The sequence below is a fragment of the Xylocopa sonorina genome, chromosome 12 (genome assembly GCF_050948175.1).
Source record: "Xylocopa sonorina isolate GNS202 chromosome 12, iyXylSono1_principal, whole genome shotgun sequence".
NCBI lineage: Eukaryota > Metazoa > Arthropoda > Insecta > Hymenoptera > Apidae > Xylocopa > Xylocopa sonorina.
Window position 1 is genome coordinate 1,994,612 of NC_135204.1, and position 19,719 is coordinate 2,014,330.

Consider the following 19,719-nt stretch of genomic DNA (forward strand, 5'->3'; position numbering starts at 1 on the left):
TCTGAAAAAAGCAGAAAACAAATGTTTCTTAACTTTTCTCACTTTGTGGGACCGCTCGGACCTGTTTTTGTGTTGGAAATAGGGATCATATAAAACAAAACATATAAAAGAAGACATCCTGAAACTTCATAACTAGCTATGAAATATATTGTTTGTAAGATATTTAAAATTTTTTTTTTTTTAAAGTCCCACATAGAAGATAATATGTAAGTTAGAACCTCACATGACGTGGCTAGAAATTGGTTTTCCAAACAAGGAAGAATTAGATTTGCATTCCAAAATGTGTATTCAAAACTATTCATCATAATCGATTACACGGATTTTTTTTTTAAAGAATTGGTTTAAAATTATAATTTGCACGTTATTGTAACAGCCATCTGTTGTTTTCTTTTTAAATCACATTTCTTAAATCAATTTTTATTCATAACATGCATTCAATGGACACTTTTTATGTAGCGCACAAAAAAAGACCGCATAAAAACAGGTTTAAGTGTAGTTTGATGGTTTCGAGAGAATCATCGGGCTCATTCAGCGTGGCGGATGATACTTTTAAAACAACGACGAAGGTTAGGCTTGATTGGTGTCACTCCTCGAAAAGCTGCACCGCCGCGGTGTTTTCGGGGGAACAAAAAGTAATAGCAGAATTGCACGGTGCCGAACGGAAAATAAAAAAAAAAAGGCGGAGGCCTATCTAACCGGTATTCACACAGAAAGGTTCGATTGCACTTGCGGGTAGCGTCATCGAATATTAAAGCGTATGTCAATAGCAGAAAAACGGCGGGCATGGGTGAAACGAACCGAACTCGTGATTTCGTACTGTCTCCCATTTTTGATGAAATATAAATAAACGAACACTCCGGCCACACGATTGACGTGATACAATGTCTGTTGTTTGCCTTTGGAATTCAGGAATTCGTATTTTCGAATCAAGTTATTTGGAATTTTTACATTATAAAAGTTGTGTTCATAATTTGAAACTCGGACTTTAACACTTTGGTGTCGTGTCTTTGGATTTCAGATTTTCATCGAGAACAATGATCGAAAAGCTTATTTATAGACGTAAAAAATAAAGGAGTTTCGTAACTTTTCTCTTTTTATTCTGTATTAAAAGATTATGTTATGATTGAGATTTATGTAAATCGTTCTTTTACAAACCAACTCTTTTCACTTTGTTCTATCATTGAATGAAGAAATATAGAGATGGAGAAGGAGATACGTTACAAAAGAATCGGAGAAAGAGAGGATGAAAGAGATGTATTACACGCTATTAAGTGCAGACAGATGAACTTTAAGCTTAATTTGCCTGAAACTTCATATTTATAACCTAACCCTTTCATCTTCTAAGTACTTCTACATTCTGTTTCAGACGAATCATAACTATAACTAAGTTTTCTAGTAAAACTATCGTACTGCAGAAGGCTAAAAAACTTAGCAACGTGCTCACGCCATTTTTCTACAGTCGATGCAGTTCTTCGGCGATTAAAAGAGATGCAGTTTTTTATTTGGTTAACGAACGTTTGCGAGAACGAACGATCGGACGCGGATCAAGGGCTCTTTGATCTCGTTCGTTTGCGATCCCCGACTCCTGTATGCAGATGTTCTATCCTATTGGGTACGACAGCCAGTTTTCTCTCTTTCCGATTTCTTTCGGCGGATCTTACGTATTTACGTAATCCCTTGAACCGAACAAACGATGAATCGCCCGGAAACGAGTTCCGAAGCTTTGTGAATTCACCACTGTACCACGATTGATCGACATCTGTCGCCCTGCGTAGACTCTGTAACCCATATTGGATCTGTGGAGGCTGAAAACAAACTTTTATGCGACCAGAAGCAACGAGTTACGCTTTGGCCAAATAAATGTTTTAAGAACATCTTTGATACCTGTCATCGATGGTGTAAATTGATTAGAAGCATTAATAGAAAATCTGTATACATTGTCGCGTCACGAAGAGGGCTGTCTTCATATTATGTAAAATGTAGTTTATGGTACAGACGCGTATCTTTGAGAACTCCCAATTATTTACTTACTTGTTTTCTTATTAACTTAATTTTTCTAAATACGGTAATTGCCGCTGTACATGCCGGTATACAGCTGAGTACAGTGTCCTTGAAGATTTTGATGTATTTAAAAAAGAATGTAACTCCTTTATATTTCAACATTTGGTTACGTTGTAGATGAGATATGAAATTTTTATTATTTTAATTCTAAATCTAAATGACGCTCACAGGGCACTGTACGTAACTATGCAAGACGTAAGTTCAAAAGTGTTAAAAATTGTCTTAAAGTTTATAAATATTTGCACTTTTGATACCTTAACTCAATAACTATTAAATTTCCATAAACGTAAAGCATTTAGTTATCGTCTGACTGTGTGGAGATCACTTATATTTCGAAATAGAAACAGCGATTGAATTGGCTTACGGCTGCTTCGACTTTTAGTATATAAGTTGTAAAAAAATGTAGAATTAAGTCGCTATCAAGTAATCAGTGAAACCAGAGTGTCAGATTAAACAGCCGAGAAGCATACTTTGTATCGAGTGTTGAGAAAACTCTAATGCAACTTTCTCTCGTTAAATAACATCGACCTGGGTGGAGCGCTAAGGGTGTCAAAGACGTTAAGGTTCGAAGTATCCGCGGTGTTGAAAGCCTTGTTTGCCTTTTTTCCCTATTAGTTTCAGTTACTTGTAGCCTGCCTAGAGATAGACACATGAGTGTACACAAATACAAGAATAATTGAAATTCGTATCATCAATAATTCGTAGTTCCTTGTTAAAATTTTGTACAACTCTGTATTCTGATCTCATTGATTCCAATGCAAAGAAGAAAAAAATATTCGAGAGAGGTTGAAGCGCGATTTCTGGCGTGACATCACTACATAAGCATCCATTTGTAGTCTCCATTCTCAAGGGTAGTTGTTCAATAACAAGGATACGATAAGTTCGAACCGTGAGAAATCAGAGGTTGTTGCGCGCAGACCGATCCACCTTGTTAGAGACGCGGACCCGTAGGGAGGGTGAACGGGCTGGAAGACGAAAAAATAGGGGAAAAAATGAAACGGGGAGGAAGAGAAAAGAAAGATATTCAATTGTATCCGGGGATGAAACAAAGAGAGCGTTGCTTGTTTGGCCCGCCTTTCCTCCCTTTAACGAACTTACCTGCGTTCAGTGTTTGCGCGCGCGCCCTTATTTAATTTCTGCGGCGCTCTCGACGAATCGCAGGCTCGCGCAGCAATTGAAACCAAGAAGAAGGGAAGACGACTGGCCGCCTCACAATTCGACAGTAATTCAATTTCATAGAACGTCGGGGAAAATAAGTACGTTGTCCTCGAACGGTTACCTCGTCGTCCGGCCAAGTATCATATCTATTTCACTGTTTGCCTCTTTCTTTTCTTCTTTTCCTTTCGCCAAATCGAGCTATCGAGCCTGTTCAACTTTCGTAATGGATTATGATCCATTACCTCTATGAGGAAAGCGACTCGAACAGATTCAAATTTGCGATCAACCGAATCAAGACATTTTTCTGAGTTTGTATTCATATCACATACAGTGTTAATTTTCCCATTAAGCGCATACGAGCACAGTTTTCTACATTTTTGAACGTGTAACGGGCAAATCCAGCTTTTTCGCGTACTAGTTAACTCGATAATTTGCGAATGTTGTGGATGTGAAGGAATTTAATTTTATAAATAAAAGATTCATTGCTGTCTATCACTTAACGGAAATTACAGTCTCTTGCTTTTCTCCCGCTTGCGATGTGTTAATAAATAACACGTTATAAATATTAGTATATAATTTCTTTAACTATTAAAGAATATCTTATATTACTTTGTTAATTCCTGACGTTTGGTTTAACAGCGGTATGGTTGAGAAATTAACTTTAACATCTATTAATTCTGCAGCTGTGTTTTCGGTAACAAATCGGGGTGAAGACAGTAAAGTTTTCGACAAGTTTTTAGGACGTTTATATATCTCGGTATCTTAATTCTGAGTTCAATCTTTGTGGAAGTTTCTAACGAAAAGTGTGGGTGCTTTTCTGTTAGGACAAGCAGAGTGTCAATTGCCATTTTACGAAATTTGATGAGTGAAATGAAACCAATTGGTTAATTAAGCAGAGATATTCTAATCTGATCGTATTTACATGGCAAAGCCACGCTTTGCTTGAAGCCGCTTCGTCGGCTCCTTACAGTATGAACAAATGGAATCATTTTCCCGTGAACAAAACCAAATGATAGATAACGAAAAAATAATTTTAAGAAGTCTTTAAATATGTACATCACTAACATTCTTCTTATCTTGAAATATGCGCCGTGGCAATAAAGGATTAATATTGCAATTAAAAAACAACAATTTTCATAATTCACAATTCGTCTATACTATAATCTCACGAATCACACGTAAGCTCTTTTCTCCCATACTTTAATTGCTCCGTTTCAAATTAAATAGTCTCCAATTCACTCTCAACTGGTCTGCTACGAACTTTCCGCTTGCATTTTAAATTTTACCATTCGCGCGGTGGAAAAAGATGACCATTACGAAAATTTAGGAGAGCAGGATTAAATTACGCAATGAAATCGCTCGGAGTGTAAACGAAATTTTTACGTGAGAACAATCCAGAGCTCCGGACATTAAAGGGCTGATTCGATCGCGCGTCACGTGACTCATTCCCTTTCGCAGACTACCGCGTAACTGAAACCAGTCTCGCGCGAGGGATGAACGTAACGTCGATCCTTGGTTGTGTTTCGGTGCAATCGCAAAAACAAAGGGATCGTCCGGAAGCCCCTGTTTTATTTTTTACGAAACGCACGTACAATGGAAATCGATGCTATCGGGACGACGTTTTCTTCTATTGTAGAAAAAAAAACAGAGGGTGAGAGAGGGGGAGGGAGAAGGAAGGGAGCCGATAAGCTAGCTTTACAAACTTTGCTGTTTCGCTCGCAGGGAAAATCCAGATAATATTCTGTTATCGATCCTGCTGTCAGAACTTCAATACCGGCGAATATATATTTTCACTTCCAAAATTTCAAGAAAAGGGAAAAATAGGGAACAGCGAGCAGTATTGTTGAATACGATAACGACAGCGTAGGGAGTAGAAATATACAACAGTTAACCCTTTGCTGTCGTATGTCTGTTGCAGTGTTTCCCAAACTTTTCTCATTACGGAACATTTTTTAAATTCTAAAATTTTTAAACACCTACAAAGTAAATTTGACTTCTTAGTTACCACTTCTTTTAAGACTTGTTTAATTATATAATTATGTAATAAAAATTATATTAAACGCATAAAAGTAATGTTCCGCGAAACACAATTTGGGAAACGCTGGTTTACTGCCAGTCATCACAGAAAAGAATCCTACTGATTTTATATTATACTAAGTCGACTAGCTTGGGAGATACACAGAATTGGAAATAATATTTTGTAAATTGTGTTAATTACAGTTAGACAGTTTTGCTTCTTAAAATATTTTTAAATGGTAAAAAGAAAGTTACAGAAAGAAGCGTGAAATTGAAATTAGCGATGACGAATTTTATTTTTACTCTGAACGAACAAAAAAATTAGGAAAGACGCCAAACTAAATATTTTTGCGACACATGTTCTCGAAAACCTGGGCTTCGTCAGCTTCGTATTGGAGATCGTTTTGTAAGATACCACACGATGGAGAACTATAAAATATAATTTTTACATAAAATTTGATCGCGTTATTATGTTATATGTATCTAAGGTTTAAAAAAGAATTAATAAATTTTATTTTTCCTTCGTAATCTTGCATGTTACGCGTTGCCGTCCGTTCAATAAGAATTAATTCCGATTAGCATAACACTTATGTATAAACTTGATACGATCACAGAGGATTAACTTCGTAAAAATTCAAAGGAAATTATACCATCGACAAGAAAAGATCATTCATCTTGGTCAACTGTGTCTCACATGTTCTGATTAATTAATCGTGCCAGAAATCAGAGAAGAAACGTAAACAGATACTTTCTTTTACTGTAAGAGTAAGATTCACAGTTTGTTATATAGTTTAAGAACATAAATTCTGCAAAGTATTTTAACAGATATTGACGACAGATTAATTCTTTAGCTATTTTCAAAGTGTAAATCATTCACAAAATTCACAATTCAACGAAGAATTAAGGCAAGAAGGATTTAAAATTCCTGAATAAAAAAAAATCGAGGCTCATCTCTTACAAATTTACATAAGTTGTAGTTATATAAGGTGTTAAAATAGTTTACATATAGTTCTAGTTTGTAAATTTTAGTTATATAAGATGTATTGTATATGTATTCATAAAAATGAGTGAGAAATTTTAATTCAATTCTTTAACATTGAGATAAATTTGAAATTTTCATTTTCGAGACTGTCTTTTGCATTTAGATATAAAAAGAATGTAAGTTAAAAATTGAAACATCCAACTGCTTTATTCTTTCTATGAAATACAGCCTCTACATCTGAACTGTGTATTTCATATGAAATATAAAGCTTCAGCACCTTGTTCGACAATAGAGATACGAATCAAAGGTACTCGAAATAATTGTTTCAGTATACACAACCAGATTAGATGTAGCGTTATCTATCGATATCCAAATTAAACTAAAAAGTTCAAAACAGTAATTGATGATGATCTGATAATCTAGCGTGTATCAGATGATGAACAGCTTTACTGATTATAACAGTACGATTGCTCTAAGATATCCGATGTATATATATCCTTCACGTTTATATCAACAAATAAAGGAATCATATAAGTAAACAGTACGTAAATGGTTAATACGTTCGCGGATAATAAAAGTTTCAGTAAACTGCAAAAAAAACATGGCCATTGCTTTAAAACGCATAATAATTACAAAAAATTAATGTCACATAAAATGAAATGAATAATAATTGGGCTTTAAACTTGAATACTATGGCCTTAAGGTCCGCGAACGTATTAAACTACCAGTGAAGAAAATATTGAACTTTTGCACTCGAGGTGCTATTTAAAATTTGTCTTTAAACTTAACGGTTCCTTAATGGAGATAATGTAAATAATTTTCAGTTCAAAAACTTATTTAATTTATTCCATTAGCAAATTTATATGTAAAAAGAAGTGTTACTTTTTTTCGAGTGCAAAGGGTTAATTATTGTAAATGAAACCATTTAGATTCGATTGTGTATGAATTAACCCAACACTTTTGCACCCTTCGAAACATCATGATTCTGCGATTGTTCCAATATCGCAGGAACCAAGTACCGTTTCCGACATTTTAATCGTATAAACTGCGCGTTCGAACCCTTTAAAAGCCGTATACAAGATTCTGCAGCGCAACGAAAGACCCCGCTCGGATCAAAGTGGAACGCCTCTAAATGCCTTTTGATATGGAGTCGGCATGAATTTCTTATCCGTGTTGCCTCGAGCAGCGATCCTTTGCGAACAGGACTCCTTCAGCGGACAATTAGCGCGATATTAGCAACTCTTTAATCCCCTGACCCGTCACCACTCGTACTTGCCAAGACGCGCCGATTAATAATGCAATCGAGACTCGCTTCTGCCACTTGCCCTCCTTGCCCTCGAAACTTCACTGATCTCGTCCGGGCTCGTCTGCTGGACCATTAATTATGCTCCGACGACTTCCGTTTATTGCTTTACCGTTGAAAAAAGGGAGCAGCGTAAGGGAGACACGGTGGAGAGGGGTGGCTTTGGTAGTTGTGATTTTAGCCGTCGTAAAAAGTCGTGAATCTTGCTTCAACTTCTGCGAAAGTGGAAAAGTTTTCGATCGAGAGCTGTAACTTGCTCTCGAACGTTGTAACTGTACCAACGAACGGCGGTTATTGACAGAAGAATCCACAAGAACGATTGTATTATGTGGTGTGCATACACATTTCTTGATTAAATATATCTGTTTCTGTCCCGAGAGGATCGATATCGCGTTATCGTTGTTTGCTCTGATAGTACTTCGAGCGAGTAACCTCGCAACTTCTCGAAAACACGTCTTTGCATTACATAATGATTACGCGAAGGTCACGAACGGATAAATTAATGGAATAAGTGATTACGATCCGTTACCTTACAAAAAACGAGTTGTATGCTGTGACATTGATCGTTTGGACAAACTCTAATTTCGAAATATATAATTTATTTAAATAATCGGTCACGTAATTGATATAGCGATCAACTCGCAGTGTGAAAACATTTTAGCGATGAAAATGTCAGGGTTTTACAAGTGGAAATGATAGTATAAATTTTAGTGAAAAACACGTTGCTCAAGTTATTGCAGAATTCATAAAGTGTAGTTATTACTAATACTTAACCCGTAACTGCTACTATGCTAACTGCATACACAAATTGCGCACGCTCATCATTCTGACAAATAATTATTAATAATTATATCGAAAACTTTGTCTTACAACATTTATGGCTTACAGCAACTCAGAACACTAAGCCTTCAAACTTATATCATTTATTGACGAATCAATATAAACATATTAGATATAAAATTAGAAAAGCTCAAATGAAGTATATTCCTTTCAAATATTTTCTACGATGTAATTTCATTATAAAATAGTCTATTAATTCCAATAGCAATATACTATTTCCTGGCTACCAGCTGATTGACATTTGTGTTATGAGAATATACAATAATGGAAGAAAGCATAACTATTATATAAAGTTTACTGCTTAATTTCAATTCTAAAAAGTAAAAATGTAATATTGACCGATAAAGTCCTAAGTGTAAGTGCAGAGTCCTTGTTATACCAAATAAAAATGTTCGAGTCTAAACCGTACTAAATTTAAGAGTCCGTGGTTCAATGAATTAATGTAATCGCAATTTGAAAATCTGAATAAAATGTCCTGCGTCTGGATCATGGAAGAATCTTACATACTAATTTGTCCGTCTAAGGGTGTGTCTTAATGTCTTATACAGTAAAGTTTTAAATTTAGTGGGAGATTCGTCAGCCCATCGTTCACACCACTGTGGCGTCCCGTCCGTACGTCCAGGTCAGCGTGAAGTCAGACATCTGTTTAATAAACTCGTCCATGTATTTTTGAGAAATGCATATTTTCTTGAAGTTTTCTATTGAAATGGAAATTTTCTACTGCTGGGATACGTTATCAATAGAAACTATTGCTAAAATATTATTATTTTCAATTACTATTGAGGGGAAGCGACCAAATTTCTAAATTGTCTAATGAGGTTTTGCGCTACCTTTGGTAATGAATCAAGTAACAAGCTGCGACGAAAGTGTTTTACATTCTCAAAAATAGTAGATGTGTTTTCGTCCGTATCAACGTAAATGGAATATAGCCCAACATAAGCTGATGGTTATATAACAAATGGTCGAAACATACGTTATTTGGCTGTAATATCAGCACCGCTGTAAAATCGGTGTATATACTTACACTTGAAAAAACATGAGACTGAGGAACCAGCGCAGCTGTGGCCAAACTTCCTTCGACTTTGTTCGCCCTCCGTATTACTCGCTTCGTCGACTAAATGCACCAAAGTTTGTCGAAGGTGTAGATGTGTAGGTTCACCGTGGTCGCACGCAACGCGAGGGAACGCTTCATTGAAAAACAGAGTAGCAATTCCTTAGAGTAGAGAAGCGTTTCAGGAATTGGTGCGCGCTTTTCGCAACGCCATATCGTGGATCCTCAGGGGGTTTTTCGCGCGTGAAAGAACATTACGCGAGATAGCCGGGCCTTGTCCCGCGTTGTGGACGAAATTCACCCGGAGGCGAATGTGGAGCGGCTCGTAATTGACGAAAATTTGGTTCAAGACGGATTCCCTTCATGTTCCGCAGGCCATTCAGGTTATGAAGTTAGCATGTTACGCGTGGCGATAGAATGTTTAGAGCTCTGGCCTTAGAACGCCTCACTTGAAGTGGAAAATTAGAACCTTTGGAGAAGCTCTTTGGTAAATTGCGACGAGAATAATATTTAACGGGGGCAAATGTTTCGGTTGAGTCCAGTTTCTCTTTGCTCGGACGATTCTTACAAAGTGGCTGGGTACGAGTTCTTATTTCTGTGAACTGTAAAGAAAATGTAGATATTTTTTAAAACGACTACGAGTCTTTATATTCATAATTTCCTCAGAATATAAAACAGTCACTTGTTACATACAAATTTGATATGTACAAATATTTAATTCATGAATTAAATTTCATTTACGATTCAACTATTTCTTCTTTTTTCGCAAAAGCCACGCGGCGAAGAAGATTATCCAGTGAGATTTGTCCCACGGGCCGGCTAACCTAAGAAACGCCTAACTCTAGACTTTTGCATCCTAATTGGATGATCCGAGTTGAAAAGTTTTGTCAGTGCCACCGGGAGACAGAGAGTAGTAGTTTGTTGTATCCTTCTTGAGCTCTTTCCAGATGGGCTTCGACGTTCGACGCAGAACTTCACGATTCGCTTTAAGGGGAATGAAGCAACCCCCGTTCGAACGTGCGTTTTATTTACCGAATCTTGTAGAATCGTATTTGCTACTGAAAAGTCTCTAATTACACTTGCCACTCCATAAAGTTGCGTTGCAATGTTACAGTATTATTACAGTATCACAAGTCCAAGTTTTCCAAGCGCTTATAGTATCACAAACGCAAGCTTTCTAAGTGCATTTAGGCGCCAAAAGTAGTCAAAGGATTAACAAATGAATGATGGTTACGCGTTTGTAATTTGGAATATCCTAAACTTTCTTGTTTTTGCCCAACGGTAATAGAACTTGAATTAAATACAGAAAGAGGTCAGATTGTAGACAGTGTTAATAAAACTATGACTTTCCTCGAATGAACACTTGCAATCCTTTACATTTTAATGCGGCTCAACGAAACCCGTATCCGACACAATCATCCCTGGTTCGTTTTTCTGCTCCGCGTTCGCCTATTTACGTTTCTCTCCAGGATCCGTCCATTAAAATTCAGCCTCGCCGCGGTCAGGTCTGCTGAAAAGCGTCGGAACGAGATTTCGGTTCATCAACGGATGCATCGCGTCGCGTGTCCCATCTTCCAGCCGGAACATCCGCGCGTGTCACCGTGATGGCACACCCGTGTCACCTGCCCGCTGCCTCTACTTTACATGCTTATTCCCGGTTCAGCTTATAACGCGCCGTGTCGCCTCGCGCGTGTACACATGTATACGCCGCGGCAGGATTGTCTCAGTGTGCCGTACGACTGTTCCTCGTTCGAATAACGTGTCACTGTTTAGAGATTCACCGGCCAGCCGCTGGATCTCCTTCGTCACTGGACTACAGTCACGGATGACATTGTAAACGGATTATATACGTACATAATCATTAGCCATTTGCACTCCTTTGTCGAGTGTGACTCGACATCAGTAAACAAAAAAAGAAACAAATATAAATTACAACAAAGTTTCAGAGCTGCTTGCAAGTAACAGTTAAGAAGCTGTACGTTGAAGTAAATATCAAATAACACATTTTAAATAGTAGAGTTAGTTAATAACGGATTCGCAAGAGTGTGATTAGCATTTTCAAGGTTAAATATATGGATATTGAGCTTGCGGAGATAATTGTATCGTTTTGCAATAAAATTTTAGATTTCTAATGTGAAAAATTCATGCTTACTACTACTTTTTGAGAAGTATATATTGTTCATTTTATGGAAAACTTTTGGTTAAATTGTTAAATTACCAGCAGAGATTTAAAGAAGCAAATCAGAAGTTTGTTCTTTAATTAGCAAGTATTGATTAGTATCATAAATATATCATAATGTCAATAATTAAAGTATGGGATTAATTTTTAGAACACTCTGTATGAGAAAAGAAAGACGTATTTTATTATTAATGCAGGACGCAAGCTCGTTTCTCTTCCTCGATGCCAAGGCGGGAGAAGTCGTAGATCATCCGCGCGTTTTCCCGTCGACTGTCGATTTATGCGGCGTTAAATATCCCCAGGCGGTGTGGCTTGCTTTTCCCGCGCGTAGACGCGCGCGCCGCCAAAGGGTGGGGAGAAGCGAAGAAAGTGAGTGCGGGTCTCAATTAGCCCTGTTAAAGGTGTAAGTAACACCCTCCGGCTGCAGAAAACTTTCGACTGATTTACGAACTCATTGCTCTTCGTCGAGTTTACGAAATAGCTGTTGCGCCCGTCGAAGTGGTTAGGGTCGATGATTTATGTTTCTGCCTAGTCGAGAGTATCGAAAATCGGAAGAATTTCGCAGCTAGATTCTCGTGGGCTGAAATTCTTTCCGGCGTTCGTGAAATATGTTCTATTTCTAGCCAATGAACGCTACGTTACATTGTATCAAACTCGCGAGGAAACTTTCAAAAGGTCTATTTCCGCCATCTTTTCATTAAATGTCAGTTTAAGTGATACAGAGTTCCGTTTTAACTGTCATTATTATAAATTCCGTAGTCAGAACTGGACGAAAATTCGAATTGAGATTTTCGTACGATATTTTTGCCAGCAGGATGGCCTTGAGAATTGTCTGAACAACGGTCGCAAAAGAATAGAGCCGCATAACGTTCTAAGTGTCTGAAAAGTTTTAAATTGGACGATCCCGGCGCATTTGAATCCGGAGTAAGTACCTCGTTTGCACGTTCCTCGTGGTGTAGCCGAAGTCTCTGCAACGATTTAGAGATTATCGTAAAAAAAGCCCATCAAACTTCGCCGGTTTATCTCCCTTTTTTCTCTCTGCGGAATTGTATAATGCAGGACAATTAAATGAACACGCTTCGCGGACTATTGGTGATTATACAAGTGTCACCTGTTCTCTTATCTCGAAGCTTGTATTCTTCCAGATATTGTCACAATCTACAAATATTGTTTATTTAACTTTTATCAGCAATTGTATCTTGATAAATATACTTCTTCCAAAATTCTAACTCGCTATATTCAAATAATTTATTTTCTTTTCACAATTTAGCGGTGACGCATAAATGGGCCATTAAAGTTCTTTACTTAGATGTAGATGAGACGAGTGTAAGTCATCGCTCAACTTTTTTTCAGAAATTCGATCGAGAAGGTTATAGAAACCTGTAAAATTTTCCTGTACGTTGACAAGTGTTTTCAAGCATACCATACACGAAAAAGATATTAACTATTGCAATTTGTTATTCCAAAAGAATTGTGAGGATTTAATTTTTAATTATTGAAAAGTTTTATTTGGAAAGTTCTTTATAAATATTATATTTCTAATTTTTCTGTATAAAAAAAGTACTTTTCTCCCTTTCCTAAAATTGTTTTCTGGAATACTTTAGATTAGATTAGGTTAAACTGCAATTTTTCTAATTTTACGCGATTAAAACGATTGACAGAAGATGGTATTTTTTCGAAGCCAAAGAGTGCGTGATTGCGCCGGAAGCGGTGGAGGGATGATCGCGGTCATCGTCCGTACTTATCACGTGCCGGCGCTTCCGGTAGATTTAAAAGGCGGCTCGCGCGCGCCGCGTAAATTTCGCCGGAAGATTAGCGCGGCTTTTCGCGCGTAAAACCAGAGATTAAAATCTTACCGCGAGCTCTGGTGGCCGCGATGAACGCTGGCAGCCAGGGACGGCGCAAACAGTTCGCGGTTTGCGAACGTAACTACATTTTCGAAGGGTTCCGCTGCGTCCCGTGGAACTATGTACGTACGGCCGAGCGTTGGTCCACGGGGAATCGTAAACAGCTCGCGGAGTCATGTTCATTTCAAACTAAGAGCAAACACAGACGCATCCTGAGCGTCCGCGTTCTGAAATATAATTCTGAAGTATACAGAGCAGTATCCGGTCCACCGGTGAACCTGGAAAGCAGACGGAACCACGTGAAAAAAGTAAAACGGAAACGTGGAATAAGGTTTTTCTTCAATTTCGGAGACCGTTTGGTACAATTGCGATAAAAGTTTATTTCGCACAAATATTAAGAAAGTCAAAATTGTAGAGCCCAACTAGATAAAATGAACGAATCGTATTTTCAACATCGAAATTAGAGATTCTATAGGAGAACTCGTTGTGATCTCTCTATGTTCTCGTTGAGTTTTCAAATTAGATTTCCTCGAAAATGGGATCTCGAATGAAAAACGTTGTTTTACAATTTCCTTTTACTTCGTCGCGTAGATTGACCTCCTTTCCGGTTCAAAAACACATCGCCTACATGACCAGTTTTCTGAAGCAAAGACAAGCTTGGAATTCAATTAGCTTAATTGTCCTTTGAGCGTATGAATCTTCCACGGTATAGTTGACGGCACTTTAACCATTTATTAATAACGCCGAGCCAAGGACGTCGCTCGCGAAGGACGAGGAAAATGAACGGATAAAAAGGAAGGGAGCAGTTACGCAAAAGTTCGTACTATAAAGCAGTGGAGACGTTACAGTAAATGAAAGGAACGGTCGCGTCCACGGACAGAGACGCAGCAGAGATTGAGGGACAGACGAGAGAGGGAGAAGAAAGGTAAATTGAGAGAGAAGTAGGCAACCCTCGAGGGGAGGTTCAGAACGCGAGAACAAGGGGGCGGCTACCTAATCAGCTTAATTCCATGGCTCACACCTTTTGTGCTACGGACCAGTCCTTGGATTAAAGCATTGTCGCTGCTGGTTATTATATCACGAGATACGAATAAGCGGTATACGTGCAGAGTACACAACAATAACATGTGGTCCCATGCAGATAAACTGCGAGACAATACTCGCGCAAAAGGACTGGCCTCTCGGGGTTGCCGTAAAGATATACGCGAATGTCTCGAACAAGAATTTACGCTCCCTGTCCGATGACATCTTATCGAGGAACGGTAGATTACAATACTCAAATTAATCCTACAAGAACTACCGCGATTCTAAATTAAACGATATTTTTGTCGTTTCGTTTTTTACGTATGTTCAGGCACGGGCAAATCAAATGTTTAGTACGTAATTGTAATTAATAATGATCTTATACGTATGCTCATTTCATACGTTAACGTTAACGTGCGCATAGTTAACCCTTTGCACTCGGATGACTGTCCCCTTTGAGGTGACATCAGCATTGATTAGTAATCGCGGAGGATAGACTTTTCCATCTCAGCTTTTTGCATGCATATTATCCTCAAGTTTTCTACTGAGATGGAAATTTTCTATTGCCGAAAGATGTTACCAATACCAAGGAGTCGAAAATAAAATTTATTTAATATTAAGAATTATTTGGGATAGTTAAATGTGTTACTTTAGAAAAATAATGGGAATCTGGTTCTGTTTGCTTTGAGCGTACGCTTATAATAATTTTCATAGGGCATATATTAAAAAATAATACGCATCGATTTGTTAACATTTTGGAGTGTAGGAAGTGTAGAAGGGTTTTCTCCAATCTTTTTGTCAAGTAAAGTTTTGAGATGGAATGCCTTTTATTGGCTAGTGATAGTTTGCAGATTCATAAAATTCAGCCCCCCCCCCCCCCCGTGTGATGCACGGGTGAATAAATACCGTTTGTCCCAAACCGACAGTAATAGGTAATAAACTTTTTTTTTGAAAGCCCGGCGTCGCGATATATCACAGATGTTCATTATCAGTTTGTAAATTACAGATGGATTATGCCACAAAACAGTAAAATGGATACAGGATATTACTGGTCTGGCGAGAATGGTTTTTCTCCTAAGATTACTGACGAAAAAGTTAAGGGGTGCCTCGACTATAACAATGGAATATAAAATTCAAAGATTTGGTGAATGAAATTATTAACTATTATTACAAATATGAATTATATTTAAAACTGTTTTATTTTAAGTATAATAAGGAAAGGTCCTTAAAAGTGACTATTGACCGTGTTATTGGATTCTAATTTAGACTAAGCCACAATCATTAATTTTAGTCTGTATCAACGTAAAACTTCGCTAAACAAACGACAGGGAACGAAATTTACGAAATTTATGCTTAAAATGGCCGATGCTCTATCGCGGTAGGAAATAAAATCGTGATCGCGAACGTCGAACAACGAAGCTGACGCAGCGAAGAGGCGATCCCGTTTGAAAACGAATTATACGCGGGAAGCATCGCTCAGTGGCGGTGCATATCCGATCATGGTGCAGGCTTTGAAGAAAACCCGCGCGAAAGGATCGCGTCTTCGTCGGGTCGATCGAAATTTCATTTCACCGCCAAAGACGTCGGAGGACTTTCGGCCCTTGTACAGGAGAAGTGGGGCGCGATGGCTTCCCGTTAGAGCCAGTTCGAACTTTAATGTATGCGAGAAGGTCGGCTTGTTTGCTCTCGAGAAAATTACTACCGTAGGAGCCGGTGTATCGAGGTAAAATGTGATTTCGCCCGGCGGCCCAGGGGATTCCACCCTCTGGCCGCTGTGTAGGTAGCCTCTGCGAGAGAGGCGTCTTACCTGTGCACAGGACGGCAGACGTCGCGTTAAGTTCGGCAAAGACCGTGTGCTCTACGCGTTTTAACAGTTCGCCTTTCAGGCGGGGACGCTAAAAATTCCATTTCCATTCGTCTTGCGACAGGCAAGAGTTTCTTTTGACAAGATTTGGGGAAAGATTTTATCCAAAAATCATATGTTTTCGCCCTCAATGAGTTTCGTTAAAACTTTGCAAATTTGTAGAATTGCTAGCGTGTTATTTTTGCAAACCTTCGAGTAACGGAAAGGAAGTGCTGAAGGTACGCATTTGGCGAAACATTTTCGAGGCTACAACTTTTGACTGAAAGAAGTTATCGATTTGATTCTTGCGGCAAAAAATTACAAAGAATTCAAGCTTTTTAATGAAGTAGGACTTTTTACTTTAACAAATTTTTTAAGTTAACTTTTACGCGTATTTTTAGTTTTTGTATCTATGGAAAATGATACAAAATTGCAATACCCAACAAAATCTTAAAATTCTAACAAAACACGTGATGCAGCAAGTTCATTTTACGTTTCTTAAGTGGATAAGTCGCATCTTGAGTAAGCTTTTCATTTCAAAGTTATGACACGAAATTTATTTTGATGCTTAAACTGTGGGTGCAATATTCGAATAAAATAAATTGGCCCTTCATTATTCGAAGGCCTGCGAAAAAAATACGCTGACTATTGATGACCTACATAAGGAACATGGTTTTTGTATAGAGTCCTTTAGATCAATCAAAGCTGATTGTATCTTGATATAATCTGTCATAGTTCCTTAAAGTTGTTTTGATAACACATCATAGCAAAAGTCTGATTCAAATTTCTTTTTACATAACACATGGAGAACACCTGGAGAACGCGAAAGGTCACTTCCTTAGAGAGGACCTTGCGTCCGACGACGCAACGGACGATCGAAACAGACGAGCTTCCTTCGCAGTCTTAGTTGACGTTAATTAATGTAACTTGACGTGGAGTGCGAGCACAATTACTTTGCTCGAGTGTCCGTGGCCGAAAGTTTGCTCGTTATCGGCGTCGCACGTAAATGCACGCACACGATGCGAACAGGTATCGATAATATAACCCTAACACCATGGATTATCATATTATCTACTGGCAGAATCAGATTCTCGTGATTGTTTTCATTGTGTCCAAGATCGCGATGTCACGAAGAGTGGTTCATCAAACATTATAGCTGTAATACAAACGTATCAATACGAAATAACTTTTTGTAGCAGCCTTCGCGCGTGGAAACTTCGTTTGAAGCTGGACACTTCTTTGTTGCTTCTTGCTACTTGTTTGCTTTTTTGGTCTGCCTACAGACTTGAGGCGTACAGCTAAAATGAGAGTACAACCACACTCACTATTAATATGTATAACGCGAAGACAGCAGAATAGCAATTGCGATTAAGCAGTAACAATAACGATAATAATAACTATAGCAACAAAGACTTGTTGGAAAAAAATTTAATGCTGTAACTCTATACACTGTCCTTGATGACTGTAGCCTTGACGTCTGTCTGTCGTAAGAGTTGAAAGGTCGCTTCTTAACTCTTTCACTAGGATAGGCGTATATACAATGTGCGTAAATGTACGCCCTCCACGTTTTTCTTACAAATTAATTATTAAATGGTTTTTACTATGTGTATTTGTTATTATATTATGTTTGCAATTACTATTAAACTTGTTAAATGTGTTCATAAATTTGTTCCTCATTATCAATTATGCAATTTTTCACCAATTATTATTCAAGGATTATGTAAGTTAAGTAAATTGAAAATAGTTTAGAACATCACTTAAAATAAATCAGAAATTGGATATTTTTAATTGATTTGCAATTATTTCCTGTAAGAATAGTATCTTCGGATACGTTCAAAATGTGTAGGTATAGTGGAGGAAAAGTCGAGATAGAACAGAATGGATCCGCAAACGAGAACAGTGAAAGTTTCCAGCAAAATGCAAGGAAGCAGTAAAGGATAATAAATAAGCAAAAGTTGGGACGAAATTTTTGGCACAATTACAAAATTCTAAGTATTTAAAGGGATGAACTATAATCAGACGCATGCGGAGTCAGGATAGTACGCGAACCTGGTCGTCAAGTGCGGAATTTTAAGTAACTTAAGAAGCATAAATAATCACGTGGCTGCGGAGTCGTAGCTATCACAAGCTCCTTTGAGGGTGCAAGTGCGTCGCGTATAGGGGTGATCGGTGCATTAAGCGGTCGTGACAGGTCGAGGAAAGTGTGGTGCAAACACACAGCAGGAACAAGTGCGCGGGCCGTGTTCTGTTTGGCGACGACCGGATGCAGGAGGGTAGCAGACCACATCACTCGTCGGTCCGGTCGGATGTGCGGACATTGAAACACAAGCGAGCTCGTCCCGCTCGTACTCGCTCTCGCTGACATGACTCGTTTGTTCTGCAAGCTCGGTTCTTGCTGGTTAGCTTCACCTTCCCCGCCGCTCGCATAATCTCGATCGAAGCGCAAAATTTTATGTTCAACAAAATTTGTTTAAAAAATGATTTCATTTCAAAATACTGACACTTTTGTAAATCGTTCATGCACGTGTTTCACGTTATGATGCGAGCCTGCCTTTTTACTTAAAAACATACGAAATACGTAATTTATATGGGGATTGTAACGGTTTCGAGTTGCAAATGTGCATCAACCTAATATCACAAAGTGGAGATAGTAGTACAGCAATATTGACTTAACTGGACCGAGTTCTCTTCCATTACGTATTCCAACTTCGTTTGTTATACCGCAACAAACACTGTTCAAAGCACACGGAGCTTCTATGGCGTGTAGGGGAGCCTTCGAGGAGCGATGGACGACCCCAGTTACGGGGAATCAGGTGAATGAACCCTTGGACTCGGTTAAACTGACGGAAACAATTCCAGGCCAGTCGAGCTCGACGCCAAGCGACCTTGAGCATTGAATGCTCGATACAAAGACGCGGAGGTTTCCATGAAGTTGGAAAAAGGTCCCGATGATTTCGAAAATATAATGAGCGCGGTTAAAATACCGCGAGAGTCTCAAATTTAATAGTATAGTCCTACATGGTCGGTCAAGTTCTCTCGACCGCATCCCCTCTATGCAACGGCGTTCATAGTTCCCTGAAATCCTCGTGATCCCTGGCAATTGCTGATATCCCTTGGATCCCACGATTCACAGACCCCTAAGACGTGTATGTTGGCCTCTGTGTGTTCAGAGTCGGTATCGTATCTCACGGATTCACCGATGAATTCGAGACCGAGTTCCGCTAGTTCATTTTCATACGTGTCAAATAGCAGGGGCTACGCGAATTTCTATCGAATGCACGAATGTGGCAATGGTAATTTTGTCAATAAAAAATTTCATATTTTTCCTTCTACAGTTCAATTATAATATTATATAATATGTACTGAGTTAATCAGTGAAAATGAAAGTATTTTTAATTACATCTTTTATATTATTG

At 38.3% G+C, this 19,719-nt stretch overlaps 2 protein-coding genes across 2 annotated transcripts in view; one reads left to right on the forward strand and one right to left on the reverse strand.

The window, feature by feature from the left end:
• The window catches only part of LOC143429936 (Krueppel-like factor 6), a 519,442-nt gene that overhangs the window by 330,419 nt on the left and 169,304 nt on the right, over positions 1–19,719 (forward strand). The gene's annotated exons all lie outside the window — the stretch shown is intronic.
• The window catches only part of LOC143429937 (uncharacterized), an 82,799-nt gene continuing 76,540 nt past the window's right edge, over positions 13,461–19,719 (reverse strand). Inside the window, exon 3 of the transcript XR_013102586.1 lies at positions 13,461–13,473. The gene's annotated coding sequence lies outside the window, so the exon portion shown is untranslated. The remainder of the gene's footprint in view (positions 13,474–19,719) is intronic.